The sequence below is a fragment of the Nannospalax galili genome, unplaced genomic scaffold, assembly GCF_000622305.1.
Source record: "Nannospalax galili isolate Female #2095 unplaced genomic scaffold, S.galili_v1.0 scaffold516, whole genome shotgun sequence".
Classification (NCBI taxonomy): domain Eukaryota; kingdom Metazoa; phylum Chordata; class Mammalia; order Rodentia; family Spalacidae; genus Nannospalax; species Nannospalax galili.
Window position 1 is genome coordinate 102,400 of NW_008338260.1, and position 16,808 is coordinate 119,207.

General features: G+C 47.6%; 1 pseudogene; it reads left to right on the forward strand.

Moving 5' to 3' along the window:
- The first annotated feature begins 14,720 nt into the window (after positions 1-14,720).
- LOC103734164 lies at positions 14,721-16,296 on the forward strand (annotated as a pseudogene).
- Positions 16,297-16,808: the final 512 nt, after the last annotated feature.

Consider the following 16,808-nt stretch of genomic DNA (forward strand, 5'->3'; position numbering starts at 1 on the left):
TCAAATCTGTAATCATTATGACAAAAAACTGAATTACTGTAATATTTTGTATATTGTTAAAACTGTAACTTTAATTGTAAAAAAAAAATTTTTTTTTAAATCTACTTTCAGATAATGAGTATTTCTTTGTCCAGCTTGCTTTCCTCATTCTTAGACATCATGTAGGTGACACAATGGCCTTTCCCTGCCTGGTGGGAAGTCTTCACTTCCCCATGCCTGGAAACCTTCACACACACTTCTCTATGTGACCTACAGGTCATTAGCCTAATTCCCACTCCATTCCCCAGGTTACCGCCTCTCTGCAAAGACACAAACACTGCCCCTTTCATACTCTATTCATACTCTCACAGAAGTGAGGTTACCCCAGTGTGTACAAGCATGCGTGGGGGGGGTGCACACAAGGTGTTTAGAGGGAGGCCCAAGAGTATACCAACTTGACACAAAATAGTCTATTGAAGCATCACTGTGGGTAGGCCCACATAGTCCAGCAGTCAAAGAATTTGGCATTGCTTGGAGCTCAAATTTTTAAGATATTTTTAATACATTTATTATTTGTGGGGCTGGAGAGATGGCTCAGTGGTTAAGAGCACTGACTGCTCTTGCAGAGGACCCGGGTTCTATTCCCAGCACCCACATGGTGGCTGCAAACCATCCTTAACTCCAATTCCAGGGAAACCTGAAGTCCTCTCCTGACCTCTGCGGCATTGCACGACACAGGTGCACTCACATACGTGCAGGCAATACACTCATACACATGAAGTAAAAATAATAAATATTTCTAAATACATTTATTATTTGTATATGAATGTGTGTGCATGTACATACACCATGGTGTGTATGCAGAGATCAAAAGACAACGTGTGAGAGTTGGTTCTCCCCTTCCATACCATGTGGGTTTCCAGGGAATGAACTCAGGTATTCAGGCTTAACAACAAGCACCTTTACCTGCTGAGCCATCACACTGACCCTCATTTTTTTTTTGTTTCTTGTTTTTTAAAATAAAAAAGAGGAAGAGCCAATGAAATTTTATGGGTGAAGACCAAGCGTGCTGCCATCTCTTCACCCAGGAGATGGTGGCTAAGCTAGCTCTTATGTGTAGTGACAATGATCTCCCCACCAACAGGAGAATTGTGCTCAACCTATCACCAACAGGAAAAAGCCGAAGAGGCAAGAAGAAGCTTACAGCTTCATGGAAGGTGTGAGCCATGTCTGTCCCTCCGCTTCAGAGAAAGAAGGGCCAGTCTATCAGGTTACACTGCATTCTGACAGGCCAGCTCCAGCCACTGGTCACAACTCTCCCAATCTGAAAGTCACTAAAGCCATCCAACACAATCTCAATCAGGAGCCATGGAGGTTAAGGGGGACGTGGGAATTGACTGTGCTCCCCCCTGAAGTGACACCCCAAGGTGGTCCTGGATCCCCAGGACCTGTCTGAAGGTCAGACTGAGCAGCCCTCCAAGCTCCATCATAGCCATCACCCAGGTGGCTCTGCAGCCTAGAAATGCCAGCTCACTTCCTTTTCCGTGGCTCTCCCTGGTATTATCTAAAGAAATAGTGATGCTCTGAGCTGGCTGGCAGGAAGCACACAGCTCTCTCCTTCCAATCTTGTCAGGGGAAAACAGCTTTGATCTCCAACACGCTTGGCAACATCCTCTCTCTGCAACTTAGGGAAACACAGGTCTGAGGCACAGGCACCTAGTTTAAAAGCTTGTCCTATCTCCTCCTAACTACTCAAACCTGAGCAGGTTATTTACACTGATGGAAGCTGTTTTCCTCCATGTAAAATGGGGATTCGATGATTTCAACCTCACTGGCCATTGTGAAAACCTGCTGCTCCAGTTATCCTGGGTGCCCAAGAGATGGACCTGGCATTTGACCAGCACTCAATGCCTCTCTCCCTTTCCATATTTGTGTTTGAAGTCTTGCTTCCTGAGGCTGGACCACATGTCAGGGATACATTATAGAGAAAGCTTAGTGAGAGCTGGTATGGTGATCCACCACATGTAATCCCAGTACTTAGGAGGTGGAAGCAGGAAGACCAAGAGTTCAAGGTCATCCTCAGCTACATAGTGAGTTCAAGGGCAGCCTGGGATACATGAGACCCTACCTCAAAAGAAATTTTTTTAAAAGGAAGCGCAGTTGAAGGGTGATTGGGGCTCTCCCTGGGGTTCACGGTACAGAGAATGCCTCGTTGTCCAGAGGGTTATGTATTCAAAACAAAAACACTCATAGGTGCCTAGCATGGTGGTGCACACCTTTGATCCCAGCACTCAGGAGACAGAGGCAGGTGGACCTCTGTGAGTTCAAGGCCAGCCTGGTCTACATAGCGAGTTCCATAGGCAACCATTTAAAATGAGATTACGAAGACTTTTTCCAGTTACCTGGAATGATGCTTATACAACATATAGTGAAAACCAGGAGGATACAAGCTGCACGAGGCCCACGTCCTCAACCAAGTTATTTTTTACCATGCATTTGGAAAAAAGGGAAAAAAGACTGGAAAGAAATGCACAAATCTAAATATCAGCTATACCTGGTGGTGATAGCATTTTTCTTCATTTTTTTCCAAAATGCCTAAAATTTCCACCATGACCCTGTGTTATTTTTATAACCAGAAAGGGTACTTCAAAATGAATAACTTAAAAATCTGGTTCCAGGCCAGGCGTGGTGGCGCATGCCTTTAATCCCAGCACTTGGGAAGCAGAGGCAGGTGGATCTCTGTGAGTTCAAGGCCAGCCTGGTCTACATAGTGAGTTCCATGACAGCTGGGGCTACAGGGAGACACTGTCTCAAAAAGACCAAAAAAAAAAAAAATTCTGGTTCCATGACAGATGAGCAAAGAAAATGAAACTTCAGTTACATCCTGGAGGCCAGGCCCTTCCCAAACAACCCCACGTGCAGCAGCCGTTTGTTTCTGTGGTGCCTGCTGGTGGCACAACACCCAGAATACTATCAGTATTCAAAGACCCCTGAATTCATGAAAGTGTACAAGACCCTCACCCAGCTCCAGGCCCAGCCAGAATGGACAGAGGCTAACAGACACTGAAGAGCTGGAAGCTCTGCCTGGGTTCAAGAAAATAAAAAGAAGACATTAATAAGAGCATCTACATAGGCAATGTCCCAATTCTGTACCGGGGAGCCATGAACTAAGGTGGAACACAGACAGAGATCTGAGTAGATCCTGCCTGTTAGAGGCACAGTGATGATGGCCAACACAGTGGCTGAACACGTGACAGTCACATGTTGATGCTCTTACCGCCATATGATGCTATCAGGGCTGGGAGACCTTGGGGAAGACCGATACATGAGGGTGGAACCTGAGGTGGAAGGCATACTCTCATCAGAGACCAGGGAGCCCACTCATCCCACCACCTACTGAGGATACAAGAAGGTACCGTGCACCACCAGGAAACACCCCTGTCCAGACCTTGCAGGGGTCAGTGCCTTGATCTGAGATCCTGCTGACAGGACTGTGAAAAGTAAACGACTAGCCTGAGTCATCTAGTCTGGGATATTTGCAGTCACAGCCTGAGCTAAGAGGGATGCAACAGTCAAATCAGAACAATACAAAGGTGGGTGCACAGGATGTGATAGGGTATTGAGAACCACAGGGATTCCAGATCAGTTGCCATGGCACTGTCAGCATCTACCACATGTGGAGAGGAAGGAGAGTCATGATAGGCTGTTCAGGGACGGTGACCTGAAGCCAAGGTCAGGTCAGCTGGAGGGAGCAGAGTAGCAGCACACGGATCTCCAGCTCTCCTACCTGGTGCAGCACCTGTGAGGCTCCCAAGGCCAGAAGCAAGGGAGGGTCACTGAAGAAGAGCACAGTACGTAAGCCAGTCCAGCATGCAGAGCAGGATGGGGAAGAGAGGGCAGGCCTCACGCAAACAGGACCTAGGACCACACTGTCCCTCCATCACCACGTACCTCCCACTGCCTTCAGCATCCTCCTCATCAGGACTCAGAAGCACCTCTTCCTTGTTTCTACTGATAAATGTGCCTTTCCTTGACCTCATGAACGGAATCTGCTGTTTCACACTCCAGTGTCAGAACTGCATCTCAAAACGTGAACACCATCAGCTTGGAGCTGATGAGAGAAAATATTGATTTTGCTTGTCATTTATTTCTTTCCAGCTTTGGAAGAAAAACTCTAGCTTCCCAAACACTGAAATGAGTAAAAGGCTGTGTGAACGTCTTACTATTGTACCCGAGGCCCCCGCCACTTTCACTTAGGATCATTATCTGTTTGCTTCTCAGGGTGTCCTCTAGAGTCACCACCCAGTCTGGAAAATGCTGAGGTACTTACATGCTTTGCAGAGCACTCAGCCCTGCTGAATCCAGCTAGCATGGAGACGGTTCCCCTGGCTGTTCTTTTGTTTACCAAATAGTTGAAAAGCATGATTGTGAACATTTTCAGTCATCTCCTTCCCAGCAACTGGTCTCATTTCTAGACTGGTGTCATTCTGTGGAAAGCCACCAATGACTCCTACACATGTGCCAGTTGTTCCACGAGTTCATATCACTGACCAGACTGTGAGAACAGGCCCCCAAAGGCAATACAGTACTTGAGGTGTGAAGGTTTCTCCCACTCGTAGGTAGCTAACTGGTAGTTTTAAAGTTAATAAAGGTGGTGTCTTTGATGTGCTGTGATCCCTACTGGAAACCTACAGAGGGACTTTAGGGCTCCTTACAATGTAGACCAGGTGCCCCTGGGTGACAGGAGGCAACATCCTGGGGCAGAAAGGCAAGGGCAGGGCTGGCCCAGAACAAGGCTGCCTTACACAAGCATGAACCATGACTATGAATTCAAACTAGCTCAAGAATCTCTTAACTTTCCATGCAAAAGCATAAAGTATAAATTTGTAGGGCTGGAGCGATGGCAGTGGTTAAGAGCATTGACCACTCTTGCAGAGGACCTGAATTCAGTTCCCCACAACTACATGGCTGCTAAAATCATCCGAATCTCTAATTCAAAGGGATCCAATGTCCTCTTCTGTCCTCGCAGGCATTGCATGCGTGGGTACACTTATATACATGTAGACAAAACATACATGAAAAATAAAAATTAAAGTATGAATTTGATATTTATCATACCCAAGTGTAAAGTGATCTCCGATACAAAATAGCAATATTGGTTGTGTGTTTAGTAACTTGGATTTACCTCCCAAACTGGTGCCTGGCTTTTTAAATACCACTGGGAGAGTTGCCTGTGAAAATAAGCCTTTTCTTTCCACAGAAGACACATGCCAGCAGCTACTCCCCATAAATGTGACTATACAGACACAGCCCCACTCCCTGGTCCTGAGTGGTCTCAGCAACGAACTTTGGAGTGAGACAACAGAGCTCACATATGACCGAGGATCCTGGTGTGGATTGACTCAAACCCTGGGACAGAGAAATACTTTTGAGGAGTAACCTTCTGAGAAGGGATAAGGCAAGTACAGACTGTGACCACTGGCGTGAGAATCAGACAGGGAGTCAGGATGGGGCCCATCCCTGTGTCTGCAGAGCCCATCCCATGATCTGACTTAAGAACAGAGTGGTGGACATTTGACCACTGCTTGCCCCCCCCGTTTCTTGACTGTGGGGGTCTCCAAGATCACTTGACCACACCATGCCCACCTCTACACTGAGGACACTGTTAAGGTTCAGATAGCCCCGCCCCCTCACCAACAGGGCCTCACAAGCCCCTGAGAAAAGGGAACTGAGTTGATAAGCACCCTGGTCTTTGAAGTCAAAAGAAGCAGACTTTTCTCCACTGTTTGGCCAACACAACAGGCTTCCCCTTTGATCTGTAAAGAGAACATGTTTTAACAGTCCTGCTCTCCCACTCCCTCCCCCACCCAACTTTTAAAAAAAATACATCTTCCTGCCTTCTGCAGGAAGCAGAAGCCTCCCCCTTTAAAAAGACCCCAGCTCACCACCCAGGCAGACATTTTCCCTGCCCGGAAGGTAATCTGTCCCATGTGTTCCTTTACTAATAAACTCTATTCCTATAGAGTTTTATCTGTGTCCTGGTGCTTTATCCTGATCAACCGGATTCATCCATAGGCTACTTTATCTATAAGACACTATGACAGTACCCATCACAGAGGTCTCATAACAGGTGTGCTCTGAGCCAGCACTGGCCTGTGATACCACAGCCTCCTGACTGGTTCTGTTGGATGACTGAGGGCAGCTGCTCTGATACCGAGTAAAAATATAACGAAGTACTTGCTGGTCCTCTCACAGGTGCATAAAGGAGCTCATTTAATCCTCCCAATAGCCTGCAAGACCAGTGTCTCCTTTGTACAGATGAGGAAACAGGCTCAGAGAGGTTCAGTGATCTTCTGAGGCTGCACAGCCAGTAATGCACTGTGCCGGCATCACACCCAGACCTGACCTTAAAGCCTCTGTTCTTTTTCCTCGCCACAAAATCTCCAAGTGAATGATAGCATTCTGGACCCCAGTGATCCTCGGTGCATCAGAAGTCAGTTCCTGCCTTCCTTTTGAGAGCATTCAAGCTCTTTGTCCTCCCCAGTCTTTCCTGCATTGTGGCACAGGAACTGGGCAGAGCGGCATGGCACATTTACATCATCGATGGCTAGGGCACACTGCAATGCACTCAGCGTGCTGGCTTCAACTGCCCAGAGCCCAGGAACACAACTGAGTCTCACTGCTCTAGCTGGACACCTGCCCTACTCAGCACTAAGTCTTCCTCATCGCGTCCTGGTGTGAACACCTGTTCTATCCTCAGTGAACTGCACAGCTCACAGGAAACGTCTCCTCAACAGACAGACTGCTTCCACTCCCAGCAGTAAGGATATAGACTCTGCAGCCATCTGGCCACCACTTCACTAGCTCTTTGCAAAACCTGCCTGTAATTCCTGCAAATTATGAGTATTCATTAATTCTTTAAAAGTTAGCAGACAGTGTTGAGAGAAAACAAAATGCTCACACTACACTTGCCAAAGACATGAAAGGATGGTGGTGAGAGGGAGGGACAGCCAGCTCCACAGCCTCAGTGAAGCCACAGGAGGCACCATGGCTCCTGGCATGACATTGCTTCCAGTTCAGGGTAAACTGTGGTGCAAGCATGGCTTGCCACATCAGTCCATGGGCCCAGCCCGCTTGAGAAGACAAGCACAGAGCCTGGAGAGTGAGTGACTCAAGCTGCCAGTCAGTGTGCTGAACATGAAGATCCGTGTGTACATATCTAGTCAGGTCCCTGGAGACAGTGGACAAAAACTGTGTCTATGCAGCTTGAGTTACAGACTTACAAAACGGGTGTGTTCAAAGAAACCAGCCCCCTTGTTTTGCGTCTCCATGATTTTATCCTCTTGCCTTGGGACATGAAGAAGCTCTCCAAGTGTGGCCTGGGCACAGGGCCTCTTCACCAGTGACAGCTCACCCTGGGTGATTATCAGCCAGGGTACAAGAAGAGGACTTCAGGGGCTACCACCAAGCTCAGTGGCGGCCAGAATAGCTTACCTCTTCCCTGAGCTGTGATGCTCGGTGTCCAGCATGCTTTCATTCTGTCAAATACTCAATAGACCTTTCTTTCTTCTAAAGTAAATTTAATATTTTTGCCATTTGTCAAATGCTCATGATGAAAATCTAACCATCAAGTTGTCACATGTCTCCCTGAGGGACTAGCAGCAGTTAGGAGTTGCTGGGGGAGGAGTGTCCTTTTCTTCAGTGGTATAGCCACTAACATGTTGCTCTTGGTCCAGGAAATAACCCTCCACCCACACTTGGGCAAGAAATAATTAAACTCAGTAGGTCACATACAAAAATGAAAACATGAAAGTAAGAAAGAGATTTGTTGAGAAGATTCTAGTAAGGGGGGGGTGAGAGAAGAGAATGGGATGTGAAAATAACTAAAATTCCTTATATAAATGCATGGAATTGTCAAACAAAAAGAAAAAGAAAAAAAAAACCCACTGGTCTTATTCAGTTCATTCACTTTTCAAACAAAAAACCCTGAGGTCCAAAAAAAGAGGTGACCAGTGTTGGCTGGTCAGCACCTGCTGCCCCATCGCTGACCTCTCTTCACAGATGGCTACCTGTGACCCTGGTGACCAGAGAGAAGGAGCAAGGGGCATATTGTCCTCAGCACAGCCCTAGCAACCTACCACATGGTTTCCAGCACTTCTCCCACACATCACTGGTCTAATCGAATGAAACCCCAATTGTCCATGTTGCACGTGGCTCAATGTTTTAGGTTTTATTTCCCTTCTATTAATAACTAAAGTCACCCTAGCATGTGACCAAAACCAGGACTGAGTGTAACTTCATTGTTTCAGTCACATACTACAGCTTTGGAAGTATGGTGGTGGCACAGTGGGACATACATGTACAAGCAGAACCAAAGGTAAGTGCCACAAGTTCTAAGGACACACATGGACAATTATAGTGTAGTAAGTGCTAGAAAACATTTCATGCAAAATACTGGGAGGCCTGCTCATCCCAGAGCCTTCCCCAGCTGTGCTGGAGTACATCACAGAGGATAGACCCTTGCAAGAGGCTCCAGAGGGTGAAGAGGATGGGTCCCAAGGGAAAGGGTTCAGGTATATCACCCAGTCCTGGGCCTTTGGAGGCAACTTTGCACCTAGCTAATGGCTCCTTATGCCTTTCCTAAACCATAGCAGTTATGCAACTGTCTTGGGTGGGGCTGATTCACCAGGACTGATGCTTTCAGCCTCTGAGTTCTGGTTCCTGGAGGATGGTATCTCCCTTTCACTTGCCTCCTAGACAAAGGCTGAAGCTCGCTGCAAACTCTCCCCACTCCCTTGACCTCACCCTGTTGCATTCCAGAAAGTTCTATGACATCAGTGGCACCTATGACCAGTGTGCATTATTCTCCAGGAAAGATGGGGCAGATGAAGGGCTTGAGCTGAGTGCTGGGCTGGCAGAGACTCCACTGATGCCCTTTTGACCCAGAGCTACCCATTCACCCCAAACCCATCCTGAATAATGAACTCAAGATGGAAAAAGTTTACCAGCTCCAGCTGCTAGCTTCAATACCAAGATCCTCACGCCCTCACAGCTGCCTGATTTCTCTCAAAGTCCCATTTCTCAGATCTTGTGCGTTCCTATCCTGAGAAGCCTGGTCTTTATACAGCACTGGTGGGCCCGTGTGGCTTTGTTCAGAAAGATAATGGTTCTCTGTCACCCTTTGTAAAGTCGACAAAAACTTAATTTATCCTGCCGCCATTTTTTAATGAAGCAGTACCAGTTTGACTCCCCAAATCCCAGGAGCCCTTCTCCTACTGCCCAGTAACTTTCTACCTACACAATGGAGCAGCATCTGTAGGGCAGCACTTGTGAAAGGCCACCAGGTCACTGGCTCTTTGGGAGAGCTCATTGTCCTACCTCCTGGCTGTCCTTTCTCATACCACACAGCCTTCCACGAAGACCCTTCTGGAAGACCCTTCCCACTGTCGGCGTTCCTGGCTCAAGCATTCAGGAATCCACACCTGCTTCAAGCAATAGTCCAAGGGTAAGAGGGCAACGTGGACCTGGACAAAGTTGGCATGGACTGGGAGAGAAAAAGGAGAGGCGTGGAGCAGCGGGTGTGTATGAGAACAAGGACGGGGTCCGGAGACACACTCGTGGTGTGCAGCTGACCGGAGGAATCAGGGAGGACTGCAATGTCAGGAGCAGGACAGGCCTGATCATTCATGAAGTGAGTGTGTGACCCTCCCACCAGCTGCAGCCAGCAAACACACTTCCACCTGAGCAAAGAGCATGAAGACCTTTGAATTTGAGTGCCACCATCCACCAAATCCTTGTTAGGGTCTCAACAAATGTTTCACTGACCTTTGAAAACATTTATCGATACACACACACAAATCACTAATGTCTGTCATTCCTCTCGGACAAATCTGGAGTCAGGTATCATCAGCATCTCCTTGTCCAGTGTCAGGGCAGGACAAGGAAAACAGGGGTGACCTTGCCGAGCTAGTGGCCACCTGTCATCTCAGTACTCATGAGGGTAGACAGGAGGGGTGCAAGTTCAGGGCCAATCTGGGCAACTCAAAAAATAAGAGAGCCTAGGGAGAAAGCTCACTCACTAAAGTGCTTGCCTTACAGGCTTGATGACCTAAGGTGGATCCTCAGAATGCCCATAAAAAAAAACAGGTATGGTGATATGCACTTGTAATCCCAGCACTAAAGAGAGATCAGCAGATCCTTGGGACTCACAGGCCAGCCCACCTAGCTACTCTACTTGACAAGTCCCAGACCCTACACACACACACACACACACACACACACACACACACACACACAAAAAAAAAAGGTGGACAGAGCCTGAGGAATGACAATTCAGGCTGTGCTCTGGCCTCCACATTCATGTGTACATATGTGCATTACACACAGAAAAAGATGGGTGGCCACCTGAGTTCATGTGTATTAGGTTCCGAGAGCTCAGAGCTCAGGAAATAAATCTTCTCCTACTTGTCCAGGCAACAAGTTGAGGAATTAAGATAGAGCTGACTGACACTGCAGCCTTACGAAGGGCCTAAAACTAAAACAGCTCCCAGGAGGCCAGGAACAGGCCCAGAGACCCCCAGGAAAACCCTACCAGCTCAGCATGAGCAACTGTAAAAGCTGCACATACCTTCACCCTCCGCCAGAACACCCGAATGAGACCCAGGAAGGACACGTCATCTGCGTAAGCTCTGGGTGGTTCTCAACACGTACACATGCCTAGGCTAAGCATCTATACTCTGCTGAGTTCTGTATTTCCTGACAACCAGAACTGCTGTGGTTGGATATATTAACCAAGGACCCAAGAAGCAAGCTCAGTAAAGTAGGACAGATACACACCTGCACCCTGCTGTCCCTGTGTTTAACTACAAGGGCACCTTGTCACGTTCACCCACACACTCCTGCCCGTCTGTCCACTCCACCTCACACCTCATACTCCTTCCTTCCTTTCCTTCTTCTGGAAGCTTCGGGATCACAGACTCCCAGCCCACCTTCACTAGGCATGGTCAGGGGCTGCTGAGGAGGTCAGGCCCCACAGGCATTGGGCTTTTCTGAATTTTAACTCCCCAGTTTTTGTTGGGTGCTTTTTTTCTCCAATGAAATTAGCCTGAAGTCCTGGAGCTGCCTGCCCAGTCTTCACCAGGAAAAACACAGACCTTGCACTTCCTTTTACCTATTTCTCGCTATACCATTTAAAAAGCCTCCCACAGAGCAGGAAGACACACAGGCAGGGTCCACAAACACAGTGTGCAGGTCATACGTAAGCTTCTGTTTCTAAGTCCTTGGTACCACTATTCATGTATATATGTGGTGTGTGTGTGTGTGTGTGTGTGTGTGTGTGTGTGTATAAGCTTCTGTTTCTAAGTCCTTGGTACCACTCTTCATGTATATATGTGGTGTGTGTGTGTGTGTGTGTGTGTGTGTGTGTGTCTATGTGTGTATGTATACATACATAATTTTTAAACAGGGTCTCATGTATCCCAAGCTAGCCTTAAACTCTGTATGTAGCCAAAGATAACTAACCCTTCTGACCTCCTGCCTCCACATCTCTAGTGCTGGGATTACAGGCACAGGCCACCAGTTTATCATCCAGTTTATCTGGTGATAGAAATCAAACCTAGCACTTCCTACATTAGGCAAGCACTCTGTCAATTGGGACTCACTCTCAGCCCATTTCCCCATATTGTAGAGGACAGTTTCCCTGCATTTTCCCCTTTTCTTTGTACCTCTTGGACAGCAGGGACTATTCTTCCATCTGAATGGTCCAGCCTTCCCCAGCCTTGGCCTTGGGGTCAGGGCTTTGAACTATCACCAGCGGCCTGTCTGCTTCCCCATCAGTCTGTGCCTGGAGGGCCAAGCTGGTGTCATGAAAGTCCTTGGTCTGGTGAGATCAAGAGGTCAAAGACTAGCAGGAGTTGCTGTTGTCCCAGCTTTCCTGTGGTGTTTCTCTGGCTCTTCAAGATTTTCAAAATCTAGATTTTCTTCATTTTTTTAAATTTTTGTTTCAAAATCTTAGTTACAGGATATTTAAGACTACAGGATATAATTTGGAAATAATTTCTTGCAAGGGCTGTAGGCAAAACCATGGCTCTGCCCCACAGCAAAGGAACTGGACAAAACAGGAGGGACAGCAGGGCAGGGCCATGAAGCTGACTGGGGAGCAGAGAGACCTGGGACTTAACCCCAACTGATTAAAGGGTAATGAGGAAAGTGTTCTTTCAGTGAATTACTCCCAGACACCTGAAAAAGTCCATAAAGCCAGGCCCACCTGCACTCTAGGCCTTACCTGGTAGCTGGGACCCTCTGGATGGTCACAGCCATTCTCCCTGAGCATTGTTCTGGGAGTGCTGAGGACCATCTCAGAGAGGGAAGCCCAGCCACACACTCACCAAGAACAGAAACCTAAGCCACTGAGGACCTGACAGACACAGGCCAGCCATCCCACAAAGTTCTTGGGTGTTGGACATTCCTTGTTCCTCTCTGACCTTGGCCTGTGGTCATCAGTGTGCGTCTGTGAAGACCTTGCACAAGAAGCAGTGAACACAAGAGCCCCTCTGAGACGAGGTTCGGCAGAAATGAGGAGAGCTGTAAAGAGAAGGATGAGATTGATAAGTAGACTCCTGAGAGATTTGGGCCCCTTTCCTGTGGAAGAACCCTTTGCTTGGAACTGAGTTAGTGAAAACCTTCTAAAATGAGTCAGAGGGTGAATGATCTTCCCACATCTACTCACAATGAACAGGTCTCCACAGGGAGATGCCATCCCCACAGATAGAATTCATAATCAGACCCAGAGTTCACGGCTGTGACTTGGCAAAAGTCCTGCTAGTTCTGCCTTTTGCTGTGGAGAAGAAGCACGCCTGGCACTGGGCTTCTCCTCTGCACACCAAGTCTTGAAGAAACTGTCCTTTGACTATGGCCTCATGCCTTGTCCAACCCTCAAATTTTCTCACAGCCCCCACCTCCCAACACCATTACATGAGAGGAGGGCTTCCTTAAATGAACACCATGTCTGTCATGGGACAATTTCATTTATTTGCCAAATGGCAAAACAGCTCATATACACATGTGCAGCCAAACTACACAAGTTGTCAAACTCAGGGTGAGAAGAAATGACAAGAGGACTCAGGGAAGCACACACTTCCTGCAGGGCATGCAGAGAGGGCCAAGTTCTGCAGCCACAAAGACACTGGCCAGCTGGGGAAGACCTGCAGAGAGAAAGGAAGGCTTCCTGTCCTGCTCACCCTCACCTTTCCTGGGATTCTCATTCTGTTTCTAATTTAACAAATAGCTACCCCCACACTATGTTACACCTGTGTTATAAAGGAGAAGGGTCACCCTGACACCGCTGAGCATGTGCCAGACTCTCACATCATTTCCCTGGCCAGGCCAATCCGTTCTGAACAGGCTACACCAGCCTCTACTGAGAGTAAACTGGCCAACCACTGGAAGGGAAAGTGGGGTCCACCCTGCATGCCCAAGTGTTCAGAGGCAGAAGGACGGGAAGCCAGGGTAGCATGGGATCAGGGCGTCTATGCCTTCAGCAGGTGTCCATGTAAACTGGCATTAGAAAGGCCAACAGACTGAATCAGTCTCGTACTGTGTGAAAGGCAGCAAGGAAGGCTTTCAGTCCTCAGCAGGACACAGAGGGATGGGGGCAGACCCACCACCAGGGGCAGACACTACCTGATGCCCAACTATACAGAGCACTAAGGTGTCACCTAGGGCAGAGACAGGTTCCTCACCACTGTGTGTGTACTGGGGCAGGACACACTATCAATTTCCAGGACAGCAGGCTAGCCACATTCCAGGCTGAAAGAAGCTCAGGTGGATTCTGTCCCAACACCCACCCTCCACCACCAAAATGGAGGTGCAGAAGCCATGGGCAGGTGGCTCTTACTTTGATTTTATGTGAGTCACAAGCCTTTCTTAAATCCTGTGGGCACAGACCTGACTGAACACTACGGAAAACTAGCTCTCCCCTGACGGGACTCTGCCCTCAAAGGGCCAACAGTGGAGGGAGCAGATAGGATAAATGCAAAGCGGTACATGACACATGGCAGGAAGTGGTCCGACAGAGTGGATGATAGATATCCATGGCAGCAGATACGTATATGAACAAATAACACATAACAGAAATAGATGAGCTGTAGATAAAAATGGCAGAGAGGTGGATGAGAGATGACAGATACATAATAAAGAGAGATGAATATTGATTGACTATCTCTGAAAATGTTTCACCTCTTGGAGCTATTAGCCTCTTTACCGCCCAGGCGAGATCATCCATACACTAAATACTAAAGCGCAATTCTAGTTTCAGGACCAAGGACAGAAATCTCTGTCTGATTTCTTTCAAAGACATCCTTTAAAAAGAGGATTAATACAGTTATACAATATTGAACTCAGTATAAACCCTGTAAGACATAAACTTGAATGAGTTTTTAACCTTTAAAAAGGATCTCGGAGGCCGGGCGTGGTGGCGCACACCTTTAATCTCAGCACCTGGGAGGCAGAGGCAGGCAGATCCCTGTGAGTTCAAGGCCAGCCTGGTCTACATAGCGAGTTCCAGGACAGCTGGGGCTACAGGGAGACCCTGTCTCAAAAAGACCCCCCCAAAAAAAAAAGATCTCGGAAGTCACCCACTGCAATCGCCAGGGCAGACTCAATCTCTTGCTGGGTTGGAGACCACATGCCCTGCCCGCCCACCTGCCTGCATGCCCACACTCCGCAGCTCCAGAGTCCACACCATGGCGGACAGCCGGGACCCAGCCAGTGACCAGATGAAGTAGTGTAAGGAGCAGCGGGCCTCGCAGAAACCCCATGTCTTGACCACTGAAGTCGGGAACCCAATAGGAAACAAAATGTTCTGACTGCAGGGCCCCGAGGGCCCCTTCTTGTTCAGGATGTGGTCTTCACTGATGAGATGGCTCATTTTGACTGAGAGCGAATTCCAGAGGGAGTGTTGCATGCTAAAGGAGCAGGTGCCTTTGGGGCTACTTCGAGGTCACTCATGATATCACCAGATACTCCAAGGCAAAGGTGTTTGAGCACATTGGAAAGAGGACTCCCACTGCTGTTCGATTCTCCATGGTCGCTAGAAAGTTGGGCTCCGCTGACACAGTTTGTGACCCTCGAGGGTTTGCAGTGAAATTCTACACTGAAGATGGTAACTGGGATCTTGTGGGAAATAACTCCTATTTTCTTTATCAGGAATGCCATATTGTTTCCATCCTTTATACATAGCCAAAAGAGAAATCCACAAACCCACCTGAAGGATCCTGACATGGTCTGGGATTTCTGGAGCCTCCCTCCTGAGTCTCTCTCTCTCAAGTTTCTTATTTGTTCAGTGATTAAGGGATTCCAGATGGACACTGGCACATGAGTGGATATGGATCCCACACTTTCAAGCTGGTTAATGCAAATGGAGAGGCAGTTTACTGCAAATTCCATTATAAGACTGACCATCAAAAACTTGTCTGTTGAAGAGGCATGAGACTTTCCCAGGTAAATCCAGACTACGGCCTCTGAGATCTTTTCAATGCCATTGCCAAAGGCAACTACCCGTCCTGGATTTTCTACATCCAGGTCATGACATTTAAGGAGACAGAAACTTCCCCATTTAATCCATTTGATCTTACAAAGGTCTGGCCTCACAAGGACTACCCTCTTATCCCGGTCGGCAAACTGGTCTTAAACTGAAACCCAGTTAATTACATTGCTGAGGTTGAACAAATGTCTTTTGACCCAAGCAACATGCCCCCTGGCATTGAACCCAGCCCTGACAAAATGCTCCAGGGCCGCCTTTTTGCCTATCCTGACACTCACCACCACCGCCTGGGACCCAACTATCTGCAGATACCAGTGACCTGTCCCTACTGAGCTCAAGTGGCCAACCACCAGCATGATGGCCCCATGTGCATGCAGGACAATCAGGGTGGTGCTCCAAACTACTACCCCAACAGCTTCAGTGCTCCAAAGCAGCAGCCCTTTGCCCTGGAGCACAGTGCCAAGTGCTCCATGGACATGAAGCACTTCAACAGCATGAATGAGGATAATGTCACTCAGGTGCGGGCATTCTATACACCGGTGTTGAATAAAGAGGCGAGGAGGCACTTGTGTGAGAACATTGCAGGTCATCTGAAAGATGCCCAGCTTTTCATCCAGAAGAAAGTGGTCAAGAACTTCAGTGACGTCCATCCTGACTATGGGGCCTGCATCCAGGCTCTTCTGGACAAATACAACACTGAGAAGCCTAAGAACGCAATTCACAGGTACATGCAGGTGGTGTCTCACCTGGCTGCAAAGGAGAAGGCTAACCTGTGAGGCCTGGAGCCTGGTCTTCCACAGAGGAGAGGTCTTCTCTTGAAGCAGAGCCCAAGGTTCCTCTATATTCACACTGCTGAATGGAAGATTCTCCAAACACAAGCTAATGTCTTTACAACAATAATGCAGATTTCTAGAGTGACTAATGTAGCAATGCTTTTATGTTGTTTCCCAAGGTGGGAAATAAAGGTTAGGGCTTAGCAATCATTTACAGAAACACAGATCTGCATGTGACACTTGGTTGGATTGTTTATTTAAAATAACTTGAAGGAAAGTTTCTATCCAGGAACATGATTTTATTGGATAAGAACAAAATTTTGGTGAGATTAGTATGTTCCTGTGTCACCTTGTGGCCTGTTATATAGTAAGAACATGGCTATAATTCTATAGGAAGAGAAGTTAAAGATGGCCAACTCAGAAATTTTTATTTTTCTAATGTTCTTATAAGAAAAACCATATACCAGTATCTTCCAAAAATAACTTTAGCTCCTTGAAGCTTCGTGTTTATTCTT